A 25,994-nucleotide genomic window follows, 5' to 3' on the forward strand; every position below is an offset into this window, starting at 1 on the left:
CATTGCTGCGGACAACCTTTCTGGATTCGGGATCCCAAAGTCTGTACCCCATCTCACCAGAATTACCATAGCCTAGAAAGATGCACTTTCTACTCTTTGGCTCAAGTTTGTTCCTAAATTCCTTTGGAACGTGAGTATATGCCTCACAGCCAAAGACTCTGAGATGCTTGTATGAGGGCATTTTGCCTGACCATACCATCTCTGGCACTGAATCCTTCTGCAAAACCTTGCTAGGAGATCTATTTACAAGATGAACAGCTGTTGATACAGCTTCAGCCCAAAACCCATTTGGCAGTTGTGCATTAGACAACATACTTCTGACCTTCTCTTGTATGGTCCTATTCATCCTCTCAGCAACACCATTTTGAGGAGGATTGTAAGGAGCAGTAAGTTCACGTTTTATACCTTTTGACTCACAAAAGTCCTGAAAGGCCTTTGAAACATACTCTCCACCATTGTCAGTGCGTAAGCATTTAAGCTTCTTGCCACTCTGATTCTCCACAAGTGTCACAAACGTTTTGAAAACACTAAACGCTTCATCCTTGTGCTTGAGAAAGTAAACCCATACTTTCCTCGAGTAATCATCTATAAATGTCATAAAGTAAGAAGCTCCCCCTAGAGATAGGTTAGGCATAGGTCCACACAAATCACTATGAACAAGTGCCAACTGTGTATCTCTTCTACTGCTTCTATGCTTATGTGGCTGCTGTGTTTGCTTACCATACAGACAATGTTCACAGAATTCAAAATCATTAAATGAAAAGCCAGGCAAATAACCAGAACGAGACAAGATTTCCATTCCCTTCTTGGACATATGTTTAACCGGCTATGCCACAAAGAAACGTTCGGCTGCTCGGTTACATTGATTACATTTTTAGAGACATTTGATACATAAATCATGTAAAGTCCTCCAGACTTTACTCCATGTGCTACTGTCATAGAACCCTTGGATATCTTCCACATGTTCTGTCCAAAAGTGGTGACGTAGCCAGCATCATCAAGTAAACCTGTGCTGATCAAGCTCTTTGTAATTGCGGGAACATGTCTCACATTCTTCAGCGTGAAAGAAGAGCCATTCTGAAACTTCAATTGAACATCTCCAACACCTAAGATCTCACATGTCTGCCCATTGCCTAGCCGAACATGATCTTTAGTGGTCACATAAGAGGTAAACCACTCCTTGTTTGGAGACACATGAAGTGATGCCCCTAAGTCTATAATCCAGTCACTCAGTGCATTTCCATCAGATGCTGTAAGAAGAGCTGAGTCCATTGTATTCTTCAAGAAGTAGATGTCTCCTGACACTAGACTGTCATCCTCTGCAACAGTGTTTGTCACATTTATTTCTTGAATCTTCACTGAGGACTTGTTCTTCTCACCATGGTCTTTAGCTTTCTCTTTGCATTTTTCTGCTTTCCATTCTCTGCAGTCTCTTTTCATGTGACCCTTCTTGCCACAATGGTAGCATTCTATGTCACTCTTGCCTTTAGCACTGCGGGACTTGCTACGAGACTGATTCCTCTTTCCACCTTTGTACTTTTCTTTGGTCCTTCCCCTGACAAGGCACCATCCAAGAAGTCATCCCATAATTTTGTCTTGTTTTGCACCATCTTTCTAATGATTCCTGCAATGACACCATTAGCCTTCTCCACCAAACCATTTGACTGTGGGTAGTATGGTGTGCTATGACGATGTAGAATGTGAAGCTCTTCACAAACTTCTGTGAGCAATCCTTTTCTAAACCCTGGACCATTATCAGAAACAATCTCCAAAGGTGTGCCAAATCTACAACAAATGTGAGTGTAGACGAATTTGCTCACTGTCTTCTCATTTACCTTTGCCACACTTTGTGCTTCCACCCACCTAGTCATATAGTCTACAGCCACTAGAATGTGTAGAGTTTACCATTTTTTGTCCTAGGCAGAGGACCCATAGCATCAATGCCCCACTTTTCAACGGGTCCATTTGCAAGCACTATTTGCCCTCGGGCCATGCACCTAACACCTCCTATTTCCATTTATCTGACAAGTGTGACAGCTTTTAACACCAATGTTGAATCATCCACATGCAACTTGGCCAAACATACCCCGAAAGCAAAATCTTCTTCACAGTTAATTCTTGGCAAAATGACCACCACATGCCTCTTCATGCAAACCTTTTAGAATGGCTGGAATTTCCTTGATAGTTGGTACTCTTTCTGCACACTTGATCCTTCCCTCTTTGATAGAGGGAGCCTTCTAGGAAGAGATATACGCTTGCCTTCTTCATGAGTCTCCTCTTCTGAGCTTTTGTGAAGTCTGGTGGAAACTCACCCTCCAAAATGTAGCCAATGATGGGAGCCAATGACTCCAATCCCTGGTACCTCGGTTGCTTCACAGCAGCCGCCACCATGATGACCTGCACTTCTTTCTTTACACATGCAACGGCTTGTTGTGCAAGTAAATCAGCATCTTCATTTTGTTTCCTAGGAATATGATATAGTTGCACTTCTTCAAATTGATTAAACAATCTACGAATGGCATGAACTTTTGTCCGTAAGCTCTCATTCTTGCATGCCCAAATGCCTAAAATCTGTTTAACAATGAGAAGTGCATCTCCCTTTACCATGAGGCGTTGTATCCCTTGGCCAATGCACATCTTCAAACCATGAAGTAGAGTGTCATATTCTGCTTCATTGTTGCTAGCTGAACTTGGTAGATTGAACTTCTCTTTCATGACCACCTCTCCACTTGGGTTGAGCAACACTAGCCCTCCCCCTGCTTTTCCTGTGGCTCGACGAAAAGCTCCATCAAAGAACAAAGTAAAAGCATTAGGAATACTTTTTGGTGGTGGCAATGGTAGGGTCTTTACTTCAGGCACCTTAATCTCCTTTTCGTGCACCCTATAAGTGAGAATCCCTGCCAATTGTGCACGCACACTATCTTCTACCTTGAAAGAGTATTGAAACTCTTGCAACTCCATAATCCACTTTGAGATCCTAGTACTAAGATTCATTTGAGATGACACCCAAGGGAACAAATTTTTCTGCAGTGAGAATTACAAAAGGTTTTGGTAGCAGGTAGGATCTAAACTTTCTCACCGCAAACATGAGAGAAAGCATCATGAGTTCTGCTTCTGTGTAGTCTCTCTCCAAAGCATTCATGACCCTACTAGCAAAGTAGATGGGTCGCATCCTTGTACTGTGGGGATCTTGTTGTAGCAACACAGCACCAATTGTTTCCCTTCCAGCACTAGAGCTAACAAAGAATGTGTACTCCCAACAAGGAGGCATGAGTGTTGGTAGCTCTGACAAAATGACTTTAATGTTACAAAAATACTCTTCAAGCTCATCAGACCATGCAAATTCTACTTGTTGTGTCAACTTTTGCAAAGGGTGAAGTAACTCCGAGGCTAAGTGAATGAAGCGTGACATATACTTCACCTTTTGAATGAATGAGATGACCTCCTTAAGACTCTTGGGTGATGGGAGCTCAATAAGAGCCTTTGCCTTCGAAGGATCCACTTCAATGCCTTTGTAAGAAACCTTTATGACCAAGCAAGATTACTTCATCCTCACCTATATGGCACTTGTCGGGGTTGAGTTGACCTCCCATGTCGTAGAGCTTCTTTAAACCTTCTTCTACCCTTTGTAGATGCAATGATTTTGAGCTATAAATACAGAAATCATCAATGAACACCCTAATTGACTTTCCAAAGAATGCTTGAAACACCATATTCATGAAACGTTGGAATGTTGCAGGAGCATTTGTCAGACCAAATGGCATGACTCTAAAAGCATAACAACCCCAAGGAGTGATAAAGGTTGTTTTCAATTGATCCTCCAGTGCAATCCCTATTTGAAAGTAACCTGAGTAACCATCGCACACAGTGTACTTCTCATGACCAGCTACCTCATTTAGTATCTCATCCTGGAATGGGAGGGGAAAGTGATCTCTCTTTGTTGCCTCATTGAGGGGACGGTAATCCACACACACCCTCCACTTGCCGTTCTTCTTAGGAGTGACAACAACAGGAGAGACCCACTCTGAATTCTCCACTGGATAAATGAACCCTGCTGCTAGAAGCTTTCTTACCTCCTTGAGTAAAGCCTGCTCCTTGATGACTCCTAGCCTTCGTAGCTTCTGAGCCTTAGGTGTGGCCTCTGGCTTCAACTCAATTTTGTGTTGAACAGCATCTACTCCACGCACATCGGTGTAGTCTTTAGCAAAAAGCCTAGGAAACTTCCTTAGCACACATTTGAACTCCTCTCTTTCATCCTTTGTAAGTGTTGTTGATAGCATACCTTCCAGCATCCCTTCATCTTGATCACCTTCGTTCTCTTGAGGACCTACCTCCTCCAAGCCTTGACAAGAGGTCTCTTGGTTGCTTGGCTTAAACCTTACCCCCATGACTTCGATGGAAGACTCCTCTTCAGTAATGCTGCCGCTACTTTCTTCTTCTGAAGTGCTATCGGTCCAACCTTCTTCCGTCTCACTTTGAGATGATTCTTCATGGAGCTCCTCTTGGCGTTGCTCCTTCATGTCAAAGACAACCTTCTTGTGATTGTCATTCCTGCAAATTAGCTTTCCACTCTCCCAATCCTGCAAAGCTCGCATTTTCATTAGCCATGGTCTTCCTAGGATAAATGGGTAACCATTTCCCTTGGTAGACATGACATAGAAATCCACTGCCTTCTTAATGCCAAAGGCCTCCACAAAAACATTTTTACAAATGCCTACGCACCTAGCCTTGCTATTGTTTGCCATCTTGACCCTAATTTCAGGTGTCTCATGGATGTGCATGCCTAGTTTTTGCATGAGTCCCTCTGTCATGATGCAAATTTGTGCACCCCCATCCACTAGACCTTTCCTAACCAATCTCCCTTTGATGTAACAGTCTAGCACCGGTGTAATGTCCTCATTCATTTCAGCTTGTGCAATTTTTACAACAGGCACACTCTCTTTTACCTTTCTCCTAGTGCTAACTGCCCTTGTTAAATCCCTCCTAACTTGTGGACATAATGCAAGAAATTGAGGCCATGAAATATCAGGACCCTTACCTCTCATGTCTTCCAACAAGTTGTACGGAGCCATACCATGTCCAAGAGGGAAGTCTTGGAGGTTGATACGACGTCGAGTCCTCTTGGTTCCTCCTGGTTCCCTTTGCCTTCTTGCCTTGTCCATGGTCACTCTGTGATGTGACTCCTTCTTTCTCTTTACCTTTTCCTCGGCCACGCTTAATTCCATTGGCTTCCATGTCAACCTCATTTGAATTTGTCACCTCTACCACATGCACATTTGGATCTGGCAAAGGTGGAACTCCTTCTACCCCTTGTGGAGGTGGTCTTGGTCCATTTGGCCTTTGTAGAAGCCTTGGTTGTTGACCAGTTCCTTCACCTGCATTCATCACTGGTAATTCAAGTTAGGCCTCCCTGGCTCCCCACGGGGCCAAGGACAATTATACATCCCATGTCCAGACTCTCCGCAATTCCAACATTGCAAGACTCTCCTAGGTCGTGGATCTCGCTCTTCAGACTTCTTTGCTTGTCCCTTTGGACCTACAGCTTGTGCAAGGTGAATTGACAGGCTGCTTAAAGATTCGTTTAACTTCTCAATTACTTCCGCCGTTACCTCAGGAAGCTCCCTCGATGTTGATGCTTGTGACTTACCTTTGGGTCTAAGACCTTCTATTGGAACCTCTCCCCTTAAGCACTTGAGTTTCCTATACTTCTCAGCAGCCCTAGTTTCAGCTGCATCAAAAGTAGCAGGTGCACCCGCCTCAACTTTTACCTTAAGGTCAGGAAAGAGTCCGGCTATGAACCTCTCCTTCTTTAAAAATTCTGCACCATCACCAGGGTTAGCAACATTTCGTATCCATAGAGCCCAAAGACGTAGAAACTCTTGCTTGTACAAGTAGTAGTCATCTAAGTCTTTTTGCTTATGAGAAACAATGTCTTGCCATAGTTTTTGAGTGTTTTGGGGATCAAAGAAGTATCTCTTAAAACGATTCAAAACTTCTGTGTAATTCCCCTTAACTTCCTCAGGCAAAGAGTCAAACCAAGTACTAGCATCTTTCCTAAGGACCACCTCAAACATTTCTACACGTTCTTGATCGGTTACTATCCTCTTGATACGGCAAGACATCTTGAAATTTGCTAAAAATAATTCTGCATCCTCTCCAGGCTCTCCAAAGAAAAGAGGATATCCAGACATTTGGCGTTGGCTCTCCATTATTATGAAAGATTACAACACGAGTTACAATAAGGGATACAATAGAGATCTAGAACCACTCGCCTGCAAATGAAGAAGTGAGAAAATACCACTCTAGGTTTTCTTCTTCAGCTATCCAAGCTTCAATAAGGTCTCGATTTGTTTGATCAAAACAAAAGGGTAGACTATTGATGAGCTCTAAGAAGGGTTGAAATTCTTCAAAGCTAAGGCGATAAACAGAAATCTCTAGAACTTCATTTTCTGGATCCAAAAGAGCAACCACGTCCCAAGTGATAAATTGCACTTGCTCTACAATTCCCAATGCACAAGCGGTTTGTATAAAAACTAGATCTTCATGCTCGTCGAAGGCCGTGAGAAAGTAGCAATTGACTAGGAGCTCCTTTCCTTCGAGTTCCACACAGTCGGAGTGAGGCAACCTTCTCACAATTTCATAAAGAACATCCTCATCAAGTCCAATCAAGTTTGCAAGATTTAAAGACTCCACTTGTGCTACAAAATTCCTGGACAAAAACTCCTTAGGATTATGGTTAAATCATTCAAAAGCATAAAGAGATTTACAATGTCTCTATGAACAAAGTGTCATAGAAAGTAGAGAAGGATGAGAATTTATACAAATTTGCAATCTTCTCTATGCTCTCTTTATTAAGACAAGCTCTGAATAGCTCCCTATCTCCTTTGTTGAAAGCGAAAGGAAGACTATTAATAAGACGCAAATGAGGGAAAAATTCACCAAATGTGAGTCTATGAAGCATGAACTCTGGCCGCAAGTTTCCTGAAGAGTCTTCCTCAATGGTGAAATGCACTCGCCAAACGCCAAATTTCACTCTATTTACCAATCTTAGGGCACACACTAGTTGGATGAATGCGCGGTCTTCCTTAGTGCCCAACAACAAGAGGAAAATGGAATCCACGCGTAGGACCTTCCGTCTTAACTTCACCACCCTCTTGTTATGAGGGAGACGCCTTACTACTTGCTCCTGCAACTCAATTGGTAATAGAGCTAGATCTCTAAGGATTGAACTTTCACTCACTGCACACACATTCCCAGTTAGAACAAATGATCGTTTTTTTGTTTCTTGTAACAACTTGGACAAAGAAAAAAACAAACATACACACTACTTTGCCGGGCTGCACTTCATTTTAAAATAAAATGAACACATGTACATCAAAAGAAGTGTGGTAGTTGATGAGAGGTAGAATGACAGGGTTTGGTGATGCAAGAATTTCTCCTGCTCTTTGGGCACCAAACATGAACACCATTCGTTGTTGAAAATGGATCTTTCTACTAATTGCAACGTTTATTCTAATGTGTGGAGTAAAATGAAAGGGAAAAACCTCTATTCCTGGGCCATTATCCATGGCCTATGCATGTCCTAATGCTTAAAACAAAACAAAAATATAGACGTCCAAACTAAGGTCGTACCTAATGAGAGGCAAAATAAAAGGATTTACTGAAGCGTTTATCTCGGCCAACCTAAGAGGACCTAAAATTCTACGAATGACACGTTGAAATTGCAACTTAGTACTAACAATTATGTGTACCTTTTGCCTTGCAATGGGAATGAAGGGATCATACAAAGCTTCGTGATTCATGCAAACTACTTGACTATGCTAAAGGTTGATTCTACACAAAATACACAAGCCGTCCTCAGTGGGGCACCAATTTGAGGCGGTCCGGGGCGGGCAACAAGAAGAGTGGCCTCTAGACACCCTTCAAGGCTCCCGTGCTGCTCAATGGGGCTGGGGCACAACACAACACAAACCAAAACAACAAACCCACACGCCAAATCCCAACTACACAAGGGGCACCACCTAGTTTAAGAGCGAACTAGGACGCAAAAGAGGAGAATCGTTAGAGCAACCCACAAACAAGCAAGGAATTTACACTAACCCTAACACCAATGGAATACTCTCACACACTAAAACACGAGAGAGAGAGAGAGAGAGAGAGAGAGAGAGAGAGAGATAGTGCTCGGGCTGCTTTGAAACGTATCGGCGATGATCAAGCAAACACAACTATATATTTAAGAAAGAGAGAGAAAGGGGGAGGGGGTGCTTGTTGCATTAATACCTTCTTACAAATCTGTCATGACAAATCAAAGTGAGATTAGTACTTGTTCAACATAGCTTGCGTAAATTTCACCACAACACATCACAAGAAAAGCCACCCCAATCACTGTCTTAAGGCCAGGGGAGTCCTCTCCACCCTGTCGCCCTCTTACAGTATGTGGGATTTATGGCTAGATTGATGACAACACCAGAGACAAGCTATCAAGAACTTAAAAAAAAACCAAGACACTTACGCATCATTGTTGTCCATTACTTCACGTTGGAAGGGAGACAAAGTATCCAAGCTTAGTCCAAATCCACCCTCCTTGATTCAGCGAATGTTGGGCTTACACTAGTAGGAGAAATGATAGATTTCCTACTCTCAATTGAATGATCACTCTCTCTCTTACAATGGCATAGATTTCCCTTGCTAATCCCTATTACAACACATGCACATGCATAAGACAATGAGCTTCCACTCAAGAGCTCCTTCTAGAGAGGTTGAGCTTGGCTTCTCAAGCTATAGCATAGTGCTCTTGCTTATGGCTTCCCCCCTTTATGCTAGCTACACCCTCCTTTTATAGCAATTTTGAAGGCTAGGGTTACTCCTCTAACCATGGTTGGGTTAGATTTTCAGCAATTTATCTAATTTCTTTTGCTTGGAATTATCAAGAAGTTGGTGGGGAAAGAGAGAGGAGAGAAATGGAGGTGATAGGACTTTTCATAGTGGGTTAGTGTTAGTAGAGTTAGTATTAATTTACAAATGGAATTGAATATTTACAATGGGAGTATCCATGTAGGATACAAATAAGGAAGAAAAACTCTTAAGAGGTAAGAAAAGGTGGATTTCTTACAAGGTTGATGCTCCAAGTGTCTTGAGTAGGGCCAATTTTGACGCTTGTTGACGGTCCACTAGCTTTGACGGTACATTTTTTCTCCACTCTTGACCTTCCTTGAGAGACAAGGTAATTGAAGCTGAGTAATCAACCACCATGATGCTGTCTTTTAAGAGAAGAGGCTGAATTTTGTGGTTTTTTGATAGATATGGGTAATTTGGAGGAGGAAAAATGAGACTAGGTGGTCAATTTTGGAATGGAATTGTGTGTGGGAGGTATGAGTTCACCATGGTTTCTCTTATTCTTCAAGGTTGAGGAGAAGGTGAGTAGTGTGCAGAGAGGAGTGGTGAGAGAGATGGGGATGATGAGTGGAGAAGTGTGTGTGAAAGAGGAAAATGATAAAGTGGAAGAGAGAGTGTGGCTGCATAGCATGGGAAAACTGGGGTCCACTAAAAAAATCATAGCTCACAGCTGGTAGCTCCAAAAATCATGAAAAAATTGGGGTGATTATTCAGAGCAGGGCTACATTTCTCTTTGACCACCGCTCCAAATTCGGAGTGGAGATAGGTGCCAAAATTCTCACCAAAAAGCCTGTTTTTTAGGCCTGCAAAAGTCTTTTAGTGGTCCCCTCCTTTGTTGAATTTGTACAATGCATCCAAGAGTGAGCCCCTCCTTTGTCATATTAAATACAAAGCATTCAAGTTGCCCTTGACCCATGCATGGAGGAGGATTATTGGTGAAATAAGAAATATATACATGGTGGGACAGTGTATGGACTATTCATGGACTTTAGCTCAATGAGCACATGGTGTTAGAATAATGAGTAAAAATAATAATAAAAATATGGAGGAGTTATGGATATGGAAAGATATTGGAATCATATGATATGGTCCCTCCTTGAATTATTTTGGGTGAAAGAGGAAAATGTATGCAAGTAAATAATATAATAAAAGTAACCAATGAGTAGAAATCAATTTTTTTGTTTTCACGAGGGTGAGGGTGAAAATGTGGGAGTGATTTGTAAAAGGAAAAATATGAGTTAGAGTATGTACATATTGGCAAAAAAAAATATAATTATGGTGTAAGAGGATGAAAGAAGGTGTACATAGGTTTAATAAAACACACACCTAAGTAGAAATATTTAAATAAAATACCAAAATAATTATAAAAAATCCCTATATTTAGGCCATATATACAATGAAATATTTACACACAAAGAGGCCATAATATACTTTTATTTTTTTATTTTTTTTTGGCTCACCTAGCCCAGTGACTAGCTAGCTGAGGGTTTTTTAAGAAGATATGGGAAAAGTCCCGTGACTCACGCACGCCTATGTACAGTGAAATGGTAGGGATAGCCACAGTGTTTGGGTGATTTTGGTAGGGTGAGGTAACTCACTGTGGCAATTACAAAGAGCCGAAAAAACGGCTATCATTAGCCCTCCCCCTGGATGATGGTATATTCATGTACCATCATAGAGCATCTTTTCCAAAGAGAGTGCTTCAGAGTCCTTGACGAGATCTTCATTGTTTGGCCCCTCAGAATTTTGGCTGGAGTTACACTCATGCTTCATGTAACAATACTTACATAAGACAGCGGCCTTTGGACAGATCTTTGGTAGATCCTTTGGTAGAAGGCGACTCAAATAGGGCTTCAAGCGATACCCGTTTACTTTCCTGGAGTGCTCTTTACCATTCAAGTCCATAAGCTGATAGTAACTTGAATTGAAAGCCTTCTTGACTATGTATGGCCCTTGCCATCTTGTTTCAAACTTGGCATCAAAACGATTGTCAAGTCGATTGTCATACCTTAGCACAAGCTCTCCTTCCTTGATGCCTTTGTCCTTCAGTTTCTTGTCGTGCGTTTCTTTCGCTTGTGTGGCTTTCCTCTTGTAGCACTCATATGCTGCTTCTCTTTTCCACTCAAGCTCCACTAACGTAAGAAGTCGATCCATCCATACCTCTTGATCATCTTGTGCTCCTTTGCCATGAAGTCGCATTGTTGGAATGGAGCTCGATAGGCTGCAAAGCCTCTTGACCATAGACCAAGTGAAATGGTGTGAACTCCGTGGCTTCCCTATATGTGGTTCGATATGCCCACAAGGCACCATCCAAGAAGTCATCCCATAATTTTGTCTTGTTTTGCACCATCTTTCTAATGATTCCTGCAATGACACCATTAGCCTTCTCCACCAAACCATTTGACTGTGGGTAGTATGGTGTGCTATGACGATGTAGAATGTGAAGCTCTTCACAAACTTCTGTGAGCAATCCTTTTCTAAACCCTGGACCATTATCAGAAACAATCTCCAAAGGTGTGCCAAATCTACAACAAATGTGAGTGTAGACGAATTTGCTCACTGTCTTCTCATTTACCTTTGCCACACTTTGTGCTTCCACCCACCTAGTCATATAGTCTACAGCCACTAGAATGTAGAGTTTACCATTTTTTGTCCTAGGCAGAGGACCCATAGCATCAATGCCCCACTTTTCAAAGGGTCCATTTGCAAGCACTATTTGCCTCGGGCCATGCACCAACCTTCTATTTCCATTTATCTGACAAGTGTGACAGCTTTTACACCAATGTTGAACATCCACCATGCAAACTTGGCCAAACATACCCCGAAGCAAAATCTTCTTCACAGTTAATTCTTGGGCAAAATGACCACCACATGCCTCTTCATGCAAACCTTTTAGAATGGCTGGAATTTCCTTGATAGTTGGTACTCGTCTGCACACTTGATCCTTCCCTCTTTGATAGAGGGAGCCTTCTAGGAAGAGATATACGCTTGCCTTCTTCATGAGTCTCCTCTTCTGAGCTTTTGTGAAGTCTGGTGGAAACTCACCCTCCAAAATGTAGCCAATGATGGGAGCCAATGACTCCAATCCCTGGTACCTCGGTTGCTTCACAGCAGCCGCCACCATGATGACCTGCACTTCTTTCTTTACACATGCAACGGCTTGTTGTGCAAGTAAATCAGCATCTTCATTCTGTTTCCTAGGAATATGATATAGTTGCACTTCTTCAAATTGATTAAACAATCTACGAATGGCATGAACTTTTGTCCGTAAGCTCTCATTCTTGCATGCCCAAATGCCTAAAATCTGTTTAACAATGAGAAGTGCATCTCCCTTTACCATGAGGCGTTGTATCCCTTGGCCAATGCACATCTTCAAACCATGAAGTAGAGTGTCATATTCTGCTTCATTGTTGCTAGCTGAACTTGGTAGATTGAACTTCTCTTTCATGACCACCTCTCCACTTGGGTTGAGCAACACTAGCCCTCCCCCTGCTTTTCCTGTGGCTCGACGAAAAGCTCCATCAAAGAACAAAGTAAAAGCATTAGGAATACTTTTTGGTGGTGGCAATGGTAGGGTCTTTACTTCAGGCACCTTAATCTCCTTTTCGTGCACCCTATAAGTGAGAATCCCTGCCAATTGTGCACGCACACTATCTTCTACCTTGAAAGAGTATTGAAACTCTTGCAACTCCATAATCCACTTTGAGATCCTAGTACTAAGATTCATTTGAGATGACACCCAAGGGAACAAATTTCTGCAGTGAGAATTACAAAAGGTTTTGGTAGCAGGTAGGATCTAAACTTTCTCACCGCAAACATGAGAGAAAGCATCATGAGTTCTGCTTCTGTGTAGTCTCTCTCCAAAGCATTCATGACCCTACTAGCAAAGTAGATGGGTCGCATCCTTGTACTGTGGGGATCTTGTTGTAGCAACACAGCACCAATTGTTTCTTTCCAGCACTAGAGCTAACAAAGAATGTGTACTCCCAACAAGGAGGCATGAGTGTTGGTAGCTCTGACAAAATGACTTTAATGTTACAAAAGTACTCTTCAAGCTCATCAGACCATGCAAATTCTACTTGTTGTGTCAACTTTTGCAAAGGGTGAAGTAACTCCGAGGCTAAGTGAATGAAGCGTGACATATACTTCACCTTTTGAATGAATGAGATGACCTCCTTAAGACTCTTGGGTGATGGTAGCTCAATAAGAGCCTTTGCCTTCGAAGGATCCACTTCAATGCCTTTGTAAGAAACTTTATGACCAAGCAAGATTACTTCATCCTCACCTATATGGCACTTGTCGGGGTTGAGTTGACCTCCCATGTCGTAGAGCTTCTTTAAACCTTCTTCTACCCTTTGTAGATGCAATGATTTTGAGCTATAAATACAGAAATCATCAATGAACACCCTAATTGACTTTCCAAAGAATGCTTGAAACACCATATTCATGAAACGTTGGAATGTTGCAGGAGCATTTGTCAGACCAAATGGCATGACTCTAAAAGCATAACAACCCCAAGGAGTGATAAAGGTTGTTTTCAATTGATCCTCCAGTGCAATCCCTATTTGAAAGTAACCTGAGTAACCATCGCACACAGTGTACTTCTCATGACCAGCTACCTCATTTAGTATCTCATCCTGGAATGGGAGGGGAAAGTGATCTCTCTTTGTTGCCTCATTGAGGGACGGTAATCCACACACACCCTCCACTTGCCGTTCTTCTTAGGAGTGACAACAACAGGAGAGACCCACTCTGAATTCTCCACTGGATAAATGAACCCTGCTGCTAGAAGCTTTCTTACCTCCTTGAGTAAAGCCTGCTCCTTGATGACTCCTAGCCTTCGTAGCTTCTGAGCCTTAGGTGTGGCCTCTGGCTTCAACTCAATTTTGTGTTGAACAGCATCTACTCCACGCACATCGGTGTAGTCTTTAGCAAAAAGCCTAGGAAACTTCCTTAGCACACATTTGAACTCCTCTCTTTCATCCTTTGTAAGTGTTGTTGATAGCATACCTTCCAGCATCCCTTCATCTTGATCACCTTCGTTCTCTTGAGGACCTACCTCCTCCAAGCCTTGACAAGAGGTCTCTTGGTTGCTTGGCTTAAACCTTACCCCCATGACTTCGATGGAAGACTCCTCTTCAGTAATGCTGCCGCTACTTTCTTCTTCTGAAGTGCTATCGGTCCAACCTTCTTCCGTCTCACTTTGAGATGATTCTTCATGGAGCTCCTCTTGGCGTTGCTCCTTCATGTCAAAGACAACCTTCTTGTGATTGTCATTCCTGCAAATTAGCTTTCCACTCTCCCAATCCTGCAAAGCTCGCATTTTCATTAGCCATGGTCTTCCTAGGATAAATGGGTAACCATTTCCCTTGGTAGACATGACATAGAAATCCACTGCCTTCTTAATGCCAAAGGCCTCCACAAAAACATTTTTACAAATGCCTACGCACCTAGCCTTGCTATTGTTTGCCATCTTGACCCTAATTTCAGGTGTCTCATGGATGTGCATGCCTAGTTTTTGCATGAGTCCCTCTGTCATGATGCAAATTTGTGCACCCCCATCCACTAGACCTTTCCTAACCAATCTCCCTTTGATGTAACAGTCTAGCACCGGTGTAATGTCCTCATTCATTTCAGCTTGTGCAATTTTTACAACAGGCACACTCTCTTTTACCTTTCTCCTAGTGCTAACTGCCCTTGTTAAATCCCTCCTAACTTGTGGACATAATGCAAGAAATTGAGGCCATGAAATATCAGGACCCTTACCTCTCATGTCTTCCAACAAGTTGTACGGAGCCATACCATGTCCAAGAGGGAAGTCTTGGAGGTTGATACGACGTCGAGTCCTCTTGGTTTCCTTGGTTCCCTTTGCCTTCTTGCCTTGTCCATGGTCACTCTGTGATGTGACTCCTTCTTTCTCTTTACCTTTTCCTCGGCCACGCTTAATTCCATTGGCTTCCATGTCAACCTCATTTGAATTTGTCACCTCTACCACATGCACATTTGGATCTGGCAAAGGTGGAACTCCTTCTACCCCTTGTGGAGGTGGTCTTGGTCCATTTGGCCTTTGTAGAAGCCTTGGTTGTTGACCAGTTCCTTCACCTGCATTCATCACTGGGTAATTCAAGTTAGGCCTCCCTGGCTCCCCACGGGGCCAAGGACAATTATACATCCCATGTCCAGACTCTCCGCAATTCCAACATTGCAAGACTCTCCTAGGTCGTGGATCTCGCTCTTCAGACTTCTTTGCTTGTCCCTTTGGACCTACAGCTTGTGCAAGGTGAATTGACAGGCTGCTTAAAGATTCGTTTAACTTCTCAATTACTTCCGCCGTTACCTCAGGAAGCTCCCTCGATGTTGATGCTTGTGACTTACCTTTGGGTCTAAGACCTTCTATTGGAACCTCTCCCCTTAAGCACTTGAGTTTCCTATACTTCTCAGCAGCCCTAGTTTCAGCTGCATCAAAAGTAGCAGGTGCACCCGCCTCAACTTTTACCTTAAGGTCAGGAAAGAGTCCGGCTATGAACCTCTCCTTCTTTAAAAATTCTGCACCATCACCAGGGTTAGCAACATTTCGTATCCATAGAGCCCAAAGACGTAGAAACTCTTGCTTGTACAAGTAGTAGTCATCTAAGTCTTTTTGCTTATGAGAAACAATGTCTTGCCATAGTTTTTGAGTGTTTTGGGGATCAAAGAAGTATCTCTTAAAACGATTCAAAACTTCTGTGTAATTCCCCTTAACTTCCTCAGGCAAAGAGTCAAACCAAGTACTAGCATCTTTCCTAAGGACCACCTCAAACATTTCTACACGTTCTTGATCGTTACTATCCTCTTGATACGGCAAGACATCTTGAAATTTGCTAAAAATAATTCTGCATCCTCTCCAGGCTCTCCAAAGAAAAGAGGATATCCAGACATTTGGCGTTGGCTCTCCATTATTATGAAAGATTACAACACGAGTTACAATAAGGGATACAATAGAGATCTAGAACCACTCGCCTGCAAATGAAGAAGTGAGAAAATACCACTCTAGGTTTTCTTCTTCAGCTATCCAAGCTTCAATAAGGTCTCGATTTGTTTGATCAAAACAAAAGGGTAGACTATTGATGAGCTCTAAGAAGGGTTGAAATTCTTCAAAGCTAAGGCGATAAACAGAAATCTCTAGAACTTCTTTTTCTGGATCCAAAAGAGCAACCACGTCCCAAGTGATAAATTGCACTTGCTCTACAATTCCCAATGCACAAGCGGTTTGTATAAAAACTAGATCTTCATGCTCGTCGAAGGCCGTGAGAAAGTAGCAATTGACTAGGAGCTCCTTTCCTTCGAGTTCCACACAGTCGGAGTGAGGCAACCTTCTCACAATTTCATAAAGAACATCCTCATCAAGTCCAATCAAGTTTGCAAGATTTAAAGACTCCACTTGTGCTACAAAATTCCTGGACAAAAACTCCTTAGGATTATGGTTAAATCATTCAAAAGCATAAAGAGATTTACAATGTCTCTATGAACAAAGTGTCATAGAAAGTAGAGAAGGATGAGAATTTATACAAATTTGCAATCTTCTCTATGCTCTCTTTATTAAGACAAGCTCTGAATAGCTCCCTATCTCCTTTGTTGAAAGCGAAAGGAAGACTATTAATAAGACGCAAATGAGGGAAAAATTCACCAAATGTGAGTCTATGAAGCATGAACTCTGGCCGCAAGTTTCCTGAAGAGTCTTCCTCAATGGTGAAATGCACTCGCCAAACGCCAAATTTCACTCTATTTACCAATCTTAGGGCACACACTAGTTGGATGAATGCGCGGTCTTCCTTAGTGCCCAACAACAAGAGGAAAATGGAATCCACGCGTAGGACCTTCCGTCTTAACTTCACCACCCTCTTGTTATGAGGGAGACGCCTTACTACTTGCTCCTGCAACTCAATTTGTAATAGAGCTAGATCTCTAAGGATTGAACTTTCACTGCACACACATTCCCAGTTAGAACAAATGATCGTTTTTTTTGTTTCTTGTAACAACTTGGACAAAGAAAAAACAAACATACACACTACTTTGCCGGGCTGCACTTCATTTTAAAATAAAATGAACACATGTACATCAAAAGAAGTGTGGTAGTTGATGAGAGGTAGAATGACAGGGTTTGGTGATGCAAGAATTTCTCCTGCTCTTGGGCACCAAACATGAACACCATTCGTTGTTGAAAATGGATCTTTCTACTAATTGCAACGTTTATTCTAATGTGTGGAGTAAAATGAAAGGGAAAAACCTCTATTCCTGGGCCATTATCCATGGCCTATGCATGTCCTAATGCTTAAAACAAAACAAAAATATAGACGTCCAAACTAAGGTCGTACCTAATGAGAGGCAAAATAAAAGGATTTACTGAAGCGTTTATCTCGGCCAACCTAAGAGGACCTAAAATTCTACGAATGACACGTTGAAATTGCAACTTAGTACTAACAATTATGTGTACCTTTTGCCTTGCAATGGGAATGAAGGGATCATACAAAGCTTCGTGATTCATGCAAACTACTTGACTATGCTAAAGGTTGAATTCTACACAAAAATACACAAGCCGTCCCTCAGTGGGGGCACCAATTTGAGGCGGTCCGGGGCGGGCAACAAGAAGAGTGGCCTCTAGACACCCTTCAAGGCTCCCGTGCTGCTCAATGGGGCTGGGGCACAACACAACACAAACCAAAACAACAAACCCACCGCCAAATCCCAACTACACAAGGGGCACCACCTAGTTTAAGAGCGAACTAGGACGCAAAAGAGGAGAATCGTTAGAGCAACCCAAAACAAGCAAGGAATTACACTAACCCTAACACCAATGGAATACTCTCTCACACTAAAACACGAGAGAGAGAGAGAGAGAGAGAGAGAGAGATAGAGAGAGAGAGAGAGAGAGAGAGATAGTGCTCGGGCTGCTTTGAAATGTATCGGCGATGATCAAGCAAACACAACTATATATTTAAGAAAGAGAGAGAAAGGGGGAGGGGGTGCTTGTTGCATTAATACCTTCTTACAAATCTGTCATGACAAATCAAAGTGAGATTAGTACTTGTTCAACATAGCTTGCGTAAATTTCACCACAACACATCACTAGAAAAGCCACCCCAATCACTGTCTTAAAGCCAGGGGAGTCCTCTCCACCCTGTCGCCCTCTTACAGTATGTGGGATTTATGGCTAGATTGATGACAACACCAGAGACAAGCTATCAAGAACTTAAAAAAAAACCAAGACACTTACGCATCATTGTTGTCCATTACTTCACGTTGGAAAGGGAGACAAAATATCCAAGATTAGTCCAAATCCACCCTCCTTGATTCAGCGAATGTTGGCTTACACTAGTAGAAGAAATGATAGATTTCCTACTCTCAATTGAATGATCACTCTCTCTCTTACAATGGCATAGATTTCCCTTGCTAATCCCCTATTACAACACATGCACATGCATAAGACAATGAGCTTCCACTCAAGAGCTCCTTCTAGAGAGGTTGAGCTTGGCTTCTCAAGCTATAGCATAGTGCTCTTGCTTATGGCTTCCCCCCTTTTATGCTAGCTACACCCTCCTTTTATAGCAATTTTGAAGGCTAGGGTTACTCCTCTAACCATGGTTGGGTTAGATTTTCAGCAATTTATTTAATTTCTTTTGCTTGGAATTATCAAGAAGTTGGTGGGGAAAGAGAGAGGAGAGAAATGGAGGTGATAGGACTTTTCATAGTGGGTTAGTGTTAGTAGAGTTAGTCACTTAATTTACAAATGGAATTGAATATTTACAATGGGAGTATCCATGTAGGATACAAATAAGGAAGAAAAACTCTTAAGAGGTAAGAAAAGGTGGATTTCTTACAAGGTTGATGCTCCAAGTGTCTTGAGTAGGGCCAATTTTGACGCTTGTTGACGGTCCACTAGCTTTGACGGTACATTTTTTCTCCACTCTTGACCTTCCTTGAGAGACAAGGTAATTGAAGCTGAGTAATCAACCACCATGATGCTGTCTTTTAAGAGAAGAGGCTGAATTTTGTGGTTTTTTGATAGATATGGGTAATTTGGAGGAGGAAAAATGAGACTAGGTGGTCAATTTTGGAATGGAATTGTGTGTGGGAGGTATGAGTTCACCATGGTTTCTCTTATTCTTCAAGGTTGAGGAGAAGGTGAGTAGTGTGCAAAGAGGAGTGGTGAGAGAGATGGGGATGATGAGTGGAGAAGTGTGTGTGAAAGAGGAAAATGATAAAGTGGAAGAGAGAGTGTGGCTGCATAGCATGGGAAAACTGGGGTCCACTAAAAAAATCATAGCTCACAGCTGGTAGCTCCAAAAATCATGAAAAAATTTGGGGTGATTATTCAGAGCGTGGGCTACATTTTCTCTTTTGACCACCGCTCCAAATTCGGAGTGGAGATAGGTGCCAAAATTCTCACCAAAAAGCCTGTTTTTTAGGCCTGCAAAAGTCTTTTAGTGGTCCCCTCCTTTGTTGAATTTGTACAATGCATCCAAGAGTGAGCCCCTCCTTTGTCATATTATAATACAAAGCATTCAAGTTGCCCTTGACCCATGAATGGAGGAGGATTATTGGTGAAATAAGAAATATATACATGGTGGGACTAGTGTATGGACTATTCATGGACTTTAGCTCAATGAGCACATGGTGTTAGAATAATGAGTAAAAATAATAATAAAAATATGGAGGAGTTATGGATATGGAAAGATATTGGAATCATATGATATGGTCCCTCCTTGAATTATTTTGGGTGAAAGAGGAAAATGTATGCAAGTAAATAATATAATAAAAGTAACCAATGAGTAGAAATCAATTTTTTGTTTTCACGAGGGTGAGGGTGAAAATGTGGGAGTGATTTGTATAAAGGAAAAATATGAGGTTAGAGTATGTACATATTGGCAAAAAAATATAATTATGGTGTAAGAGGATGAAAGAAGGTGTACATAGGTTTAATAAAACACACACCTAAGTAGAAATATTTAAATAAAATACCAAAATAATTATAAAATATCCCTATATTTAGGCCATATATACAATGAAATATTTACACACAAAGAGGCCATAATATACTTTTATTTTTTTATTTTTTTTGGCTCACCTAGCCCAGTGACTAGCTAGCTGAGGGTTTTTAAGAAGATAAGGGAAAAGTCCCGTGACTCACGCACGCCTATGTATAGTGAAATGGTAGGGATAGCCACAGTGTTTGGGTGATTTTGGTAGGGTGAGGTAACTCACTGTGGCAATTACAAAGAGCCGAAAAAACGGCTATCAATACTCTGTTTGAGATAACCAAATCAACTTCTTTGATCTGTCTCTCTCAATGCGCATACCAAGTATATGACTTGCCTCACCCATGTCTTTCATGTCAAACGATTTTGCCATCTTTGACTTCAAAGTTGAAATTTCTTCCAAGTGCTTGCCAGCAATCAACATGTCATCCACATACAAAATAAGGATCAGCCAACTACCATCCTTAGCCTTCTTTGTATATAGACAGTGATCGAACTCACTACGTCTGTAGACTTGAGAAAGCATAAACTTGTGGAATTTATGGTACCATGCCCTCGGTGATTGTTTTAAGCCATAAAGACTCTTTAACAACTGGCATACCCAATCTTCCTTGCCTTTCTCAACAAACCCTTCTGGCTGCTGCATGTAAATTTCCACATCTAAATCACCATGCAAGAACGCTGTCTTGACATCCATTTGGTGCAACACCAAATCTAATATGGCAACCAATGCAAGAAAGCATCTCAATGTAGTCATCTTGACCACCGGAGAGAAGACTTCATCAAAGTCAATGCCTTGTTCTTTCTTAAAGCCCTTGGCAACAAGCCTTGGTTTGTACTTTGGCTGACTATCATGAGCGGTGATCTTATACCTATAAACCCATTTACAGGGTAGAGCCTTTTTGCCCCATGGTAATTTAACTAGCTTCCATGTCTGGTTTTTATGCAGAGCTGTTATCTCTGACTGCATGGCCAATTGCCAATTCCCGGAGTCCTTCATTTGCACTACTTCCTTGTAACATGAAGGCTCATTGCAATCAGTCAACATGACATAATTCATAGATGGAACAAACCTATCAGGAGGTCGCGTGACACGTCCAGATCTACGCACAATAGGTGGCTCAGGCTCAGCCACAACCTGTGGTTCCACTCTATCCTGTCCTTGCTCCTCTTGAGCTTTGACATTTTGTCTTGCACGTGCAGGTCCATCTTCTTGGAAGACAACTCTTCTAATCTCCTCAACCCTCTCTGGTTTAGAATGATATTTGGATTCATTAAAGTGAACATCATTGTTGCGGACAACCTTTCTAGATTCGGGATCCCAAAGTCTGTACCCCATCTCACCAGAATTACCATAGCCTAGAAAGATGCACTTTCTACTCTTTGGCTCAAGTTTGTTCCTAAATTCCTTTGGAACGTGAGTATATGCCTCACAGCCAAAGACTCTGAGATGCTTGTATGAGGGCATTTTGCCTGACCATACCATCTCTGGCACTGAATCCTTCTGCAAAACCTTGCTAGGAGATCTATTTACAAGACGAACAGCTGTTGATACAGCTTCAGCCCAAAACCCATTTGGCAGTTGTGCATTAGACAACATACTTCTGACCTTCTCTTGTATGGTCCTATTCATCCTCTCAGCAACACCATTTTGAGGAGGATTGTAAGGAGCAGTAAGTTCACGTTTTATACCTTTTGACTCACAAAAGTCCTGAAAGGCCTTTGAAACATACTCTCCACCATTGTCAGTGCGTAAGCATTTAAGCTTCTTGCCACTCTGATTCTCCACAAGTGTCACAAACGTTTTGAAAACACTAAACGCTTCATCCTTGTGCTTGAGAAAGTAAACCCATACATTCCTCGAGTAATCATCTATAAATGTCATAAAGTAAGAAGCTCCCCCTAGAGATAGGTTAGGCATAGGTCCACACAAATCACTATGAACAAGTGCCAACTGTGTATCTCTTCTACTGCTTCTATGCTTATGTGGCTGTTGTGTTTGCTTACCATACAGACAATGTTCACAGAATTCAAAATCATTAAATGAAAAGCCAGGCAAATAACCAGAACGAGACAAGATTTCCATTCCCTTCTTGGACATATGTTTTAACCGGCTATGCCACAAAGAAACGTTCGGCTGCTCGGTTACATTGATTACATTTTTAGAGACATTTGATACATAAATCATGTAAAGTCCTCCAAACTTTACTCCATGTGCTACTGTCATAGAACCCTTGGATATCTTCCACATGTTCTGTCCAAAAGTGGTGACGTAGCCAGCATCATCAAGTAAACCTGTGCTGATCAAGCTCTTTGTAATTGCGGGAACATGTCTCACATTCTTCAGCGTGAAAGAAGAGCCATTCTGAAACTTCAATTGAACATCTCCAACACCTAAAATCTCACATGTCTGCCCATTGCCTAGCCAAACATGATCTTTAGTGGTCACATAAGAGGTAAACCACTCCTTGTTTGGAGACACATGAAGTGATGCCCCTAAGTCTATAATCCAGTCACTCAGTGCATTTCCATCAGATGCTGTAAGAAGAGCTGAGTCCATTGTATTCTTCAAGAAGTAGATGTCTCCTGACACTAGACTGTCATCCTCTGCAACAGTGTTTGTCACATTTATTTCTTGAATCTTCACTGAGGACTTGTTCTTCTCACCATGGTCTTCAGCTTTCTCTTTGCATTTTTCTGCTTTCCATTCTCTGCAGTCTCTTTTCATGTGACCCTTCTTGCCACAATGGTAGCATTCTATGTCACTCTTGCCTTTAGCACTGCGGGACTTGCTACGAGACTGATTCCTCTTTCCACCTTTGTACTTTTCTTTGGTCCTTCCCCTGACAACTAAGGCTAATCCTTTGCCTTTGTCCATTGTCTTTCTATTGGTTTCTTCAGTAAGCAGACTTCCTTGTACACCTGCTATGTTCAAACCATCTGGAGGTGCAGAATTACTCGAAGCTGTGCGAAAAGTGTCCCAACTTTCCGGCAATGTGATCAACAGGAACATAGCTCTAATAGGTTCATCAAACTTGACACCTTGAGCTCACAACTAACTGTAGATTGTGTTGAATTCATTCAGATGATTGGACATAGGTGTCCCTTCTTTCATCTTCAAGTCAACAAGCTTCTTAAGCCAGTATACCTGTGAAGCTGCACTCTGCTTCTCATAAAGATCACTCAGCTTTAACCATGCTTGATAAGCCGACATCTCGTCTGCTACATTGAAGTAAACGCTTTCTGCCAAAGTCAGCATAATGGTAGAAAGTGCCAATTCATCCATTTCGCTCCATTCATCTTCGTCCATATCTTCTGGTTTTATCCCCTTGAGCTTTATAGGTTTTATCTGCTTCTTTTGTACCAACACGTGCCAAATCTGCTGCTTCCACAATGGGAAATTGGTTCCATCCAGCTTCTTGATATTGTAAAGAGCAGTGTCCTGTGATCCAGCCATAGCTACGCTTCACAGTAGTTTACTTTCCTGGGAAAAGTTCGGCAGAGTTTCCCCTGTAAACTGACCTCTGAACCAATATCAACCTGTCAAATGAACCAAGAAAGCTTCAAATTCTGTAAAAATTTTGGCAGAGTCTCCTTTGTAAAATGGCTCTGGTGTAGTAAGAAACAGACCAAAAACAGCTCAAAAAAAACACTGTCTCTCTGACACTGTAAGCTGCGGGTAAACCTGTCCTGCACCTGTATTGTCTCTCACTGTCCTATCACTGTCCTATAAGCATAGACTGCGACAATGCCTCAACGGCAGTAAAGCAAAGATGCAATCCCAACTGTCTAACTCACAGTCAATACATCCTAGCTGCCTATCTAAGGGTGCTCGAGGGATCGCTCCAAGACCTGTATCACCGAAAGGATCTCAACATTCGAGAATCCCCCAACTCAATAAAACCTCACTCGACCCTCAACAAAGGCTGCAGTAAATCTGACAGTACATAGACTTCCCACAAAGTCATACATCCACAAATTTCCCACTATATGTTGTAACCGCTGCGGCGGTTGTTTGCTGCGTGACTCACAGCCAGCAAACCCTCAACAAACATACATCATCTCTGACAATGCATCCCATGTGGAAGTACCTGCAATGTCAGGATGAAATCTGGAATATCAAGCAGCAAACACAAGCTACCTGATGAACTAGTGGATGTCGCCTACAGTCTGTGTGTAGATGCGCCCATGTCGTACTTGACACGCCTCCAAGAAATGTGAGTCGTCCTTCGATGTGTAGACAGCCACAAATCAACACTCTGGGAGTGTCGATATCCTCAGCACCTGCAGTCGTAGGCCGAAAACCCCACATTTGCAGAGTCGGATCTGCACCCGCTGAGACCACGTAGTCGAAAATGGCCTGCGCAGACCTTTGTCGAAGTTGAACGGTGGCCAAGATGACCTCAGAATGAAATTCTGACAACACCAAGCCCTTCGAGTCTTCCCACGAGATTTGGGGCCGTGTCTTTGCCTGTCGAATTTCACTCCAATCTGAGTTCGTGACTCTAGCCTCCTGCAGTGCTACCCCGAGCCTCGATCTGAGCTCTAATACCAGTTGAAGGAGTACGAGCGGAAGTGCGACGCGAGAGAGAGTGCGAGAAGAAGAGCACGATGATATGGTGAACTCGCTCTACTGTAATGTGTAGAGCATAGTGAGTTCTTATTAGGTTTTTACAAAAGAATATGTGTACATACCTGGCGGCCCGCCAACTTACATGGGTGACCACATTGGGCTTTATACCCCAACAAAACCTCCTGGCTGTTGACTACCCATCATGAAGAAGGACTGATCGGATGAACTGTTGGTATCACTACCCTCCTCAATAATCGGTGCTAGTGGATCTAGCCTTGCCTGGGTTACACGCTCCTCGGTGGACACTAAGCTACTCTGATCACCTGCCACCTTTTGGTCTCTAAAAATGTATCTTTCTGATCTTAAATTCATCAAACTTAGCAATGCAACTTAACACAAATCCAACCACTCACCTGGTAAAGGATCAGTTTTCGCACAACTTCTTCCTTTGCCGTTGAATATACCCTGTACACAAGCGTTTTAATTTCGGTAATCGAATCAAAGCATTTAACCGCTAGAGGTGGTCTTAGTAATGATTGGTATAACTGGAGGGTTCACCCCAACCACTACTGTATTTTATACACTTCTGATGTTCTGGATTAGGTCTACTAATCTGGAACTGTACTTCCCTCGGATGTTGGTCAATTTACCTGAAAAGTCTTAATTCGGTCTTTGCTCCGTCAATAGGTCAAACAAGGTCCAAATTCACTTCTAAAAGAAGTTCTGGAATCCTCAAGTCAAATGGAACATCACTGTATGCCCTCAGTCGGTTTTTCACTTCCCTAAGCCTTTGTAGACATCCTACACGTAGGATGTCTCCTACTCTGTTTTGCTTGGATTTTTTGCACTATGGATTCCCCTTGATGTGCTGAGTCCACAGCAGCTGTTTTTACTTTTTGATTTGGACACCTATAAGCTGGTCAATGGATCAGAAATATGTTCCAGTAGCTTGATGTTGGTCTGACCAGTCAAATCAACTCCAATTTGGACCAAAATTGACTAGGAGGCTTGTCTCCAGGCTATAGAACACCCTGTTATGCCCACAATCAGCTTTTGGCTTCAATTTATGCATTAGACACTCTACGCGTATCCTGTCTAATTGCTCAAAATGGATTCAAATACAAAGCACAGACTCAAAGCTAGAATTGGAGTGCCAGATCACCCAAAACACATCCTACGCGTAGGATGTTTTTTTGGCATGTTTGACCCCAGACTAGACCCCAGCTTCCCCTTGATGTTAGCAACCCAGTGTTATGCTTAGATTTTGGTTTGGATGTCAAAAGACCCCAATTTTAGTTGTTCTTGCCCTTTTTAGTCCAAATGCTAAAGTCTGCTTAGAACCCAATTTTCTCACCCAATTGAGATGAAACCTTTCTCAGTCACTCAATATATCATCCAGATCATGCTCATGCAGCCATCCTATGGTTTTGGTCTTGAAATAATGCCTTGGCACAATTTGGGTAGGATGTCTGGCAATTTCTGTCTATCTGGCCTTATCCTGTCAAGACATG

The sequence above is a fragment of the Adiantum capillus-veneris genome, chromosome 28, assembly GCF_014529385.1.
Source record: "Adiantum capillus-veneris isolate H3 chromosome 28, ASM1452938v2, whole genome shotgun sequence".
Taxonomy (NCBI): Eukaryota; Viridiplantae; Streptophyta; class Polypodiopsida; order Polypodiales; family Pteridaceae; genus Adiantum; species Adiantum capillus-veneris.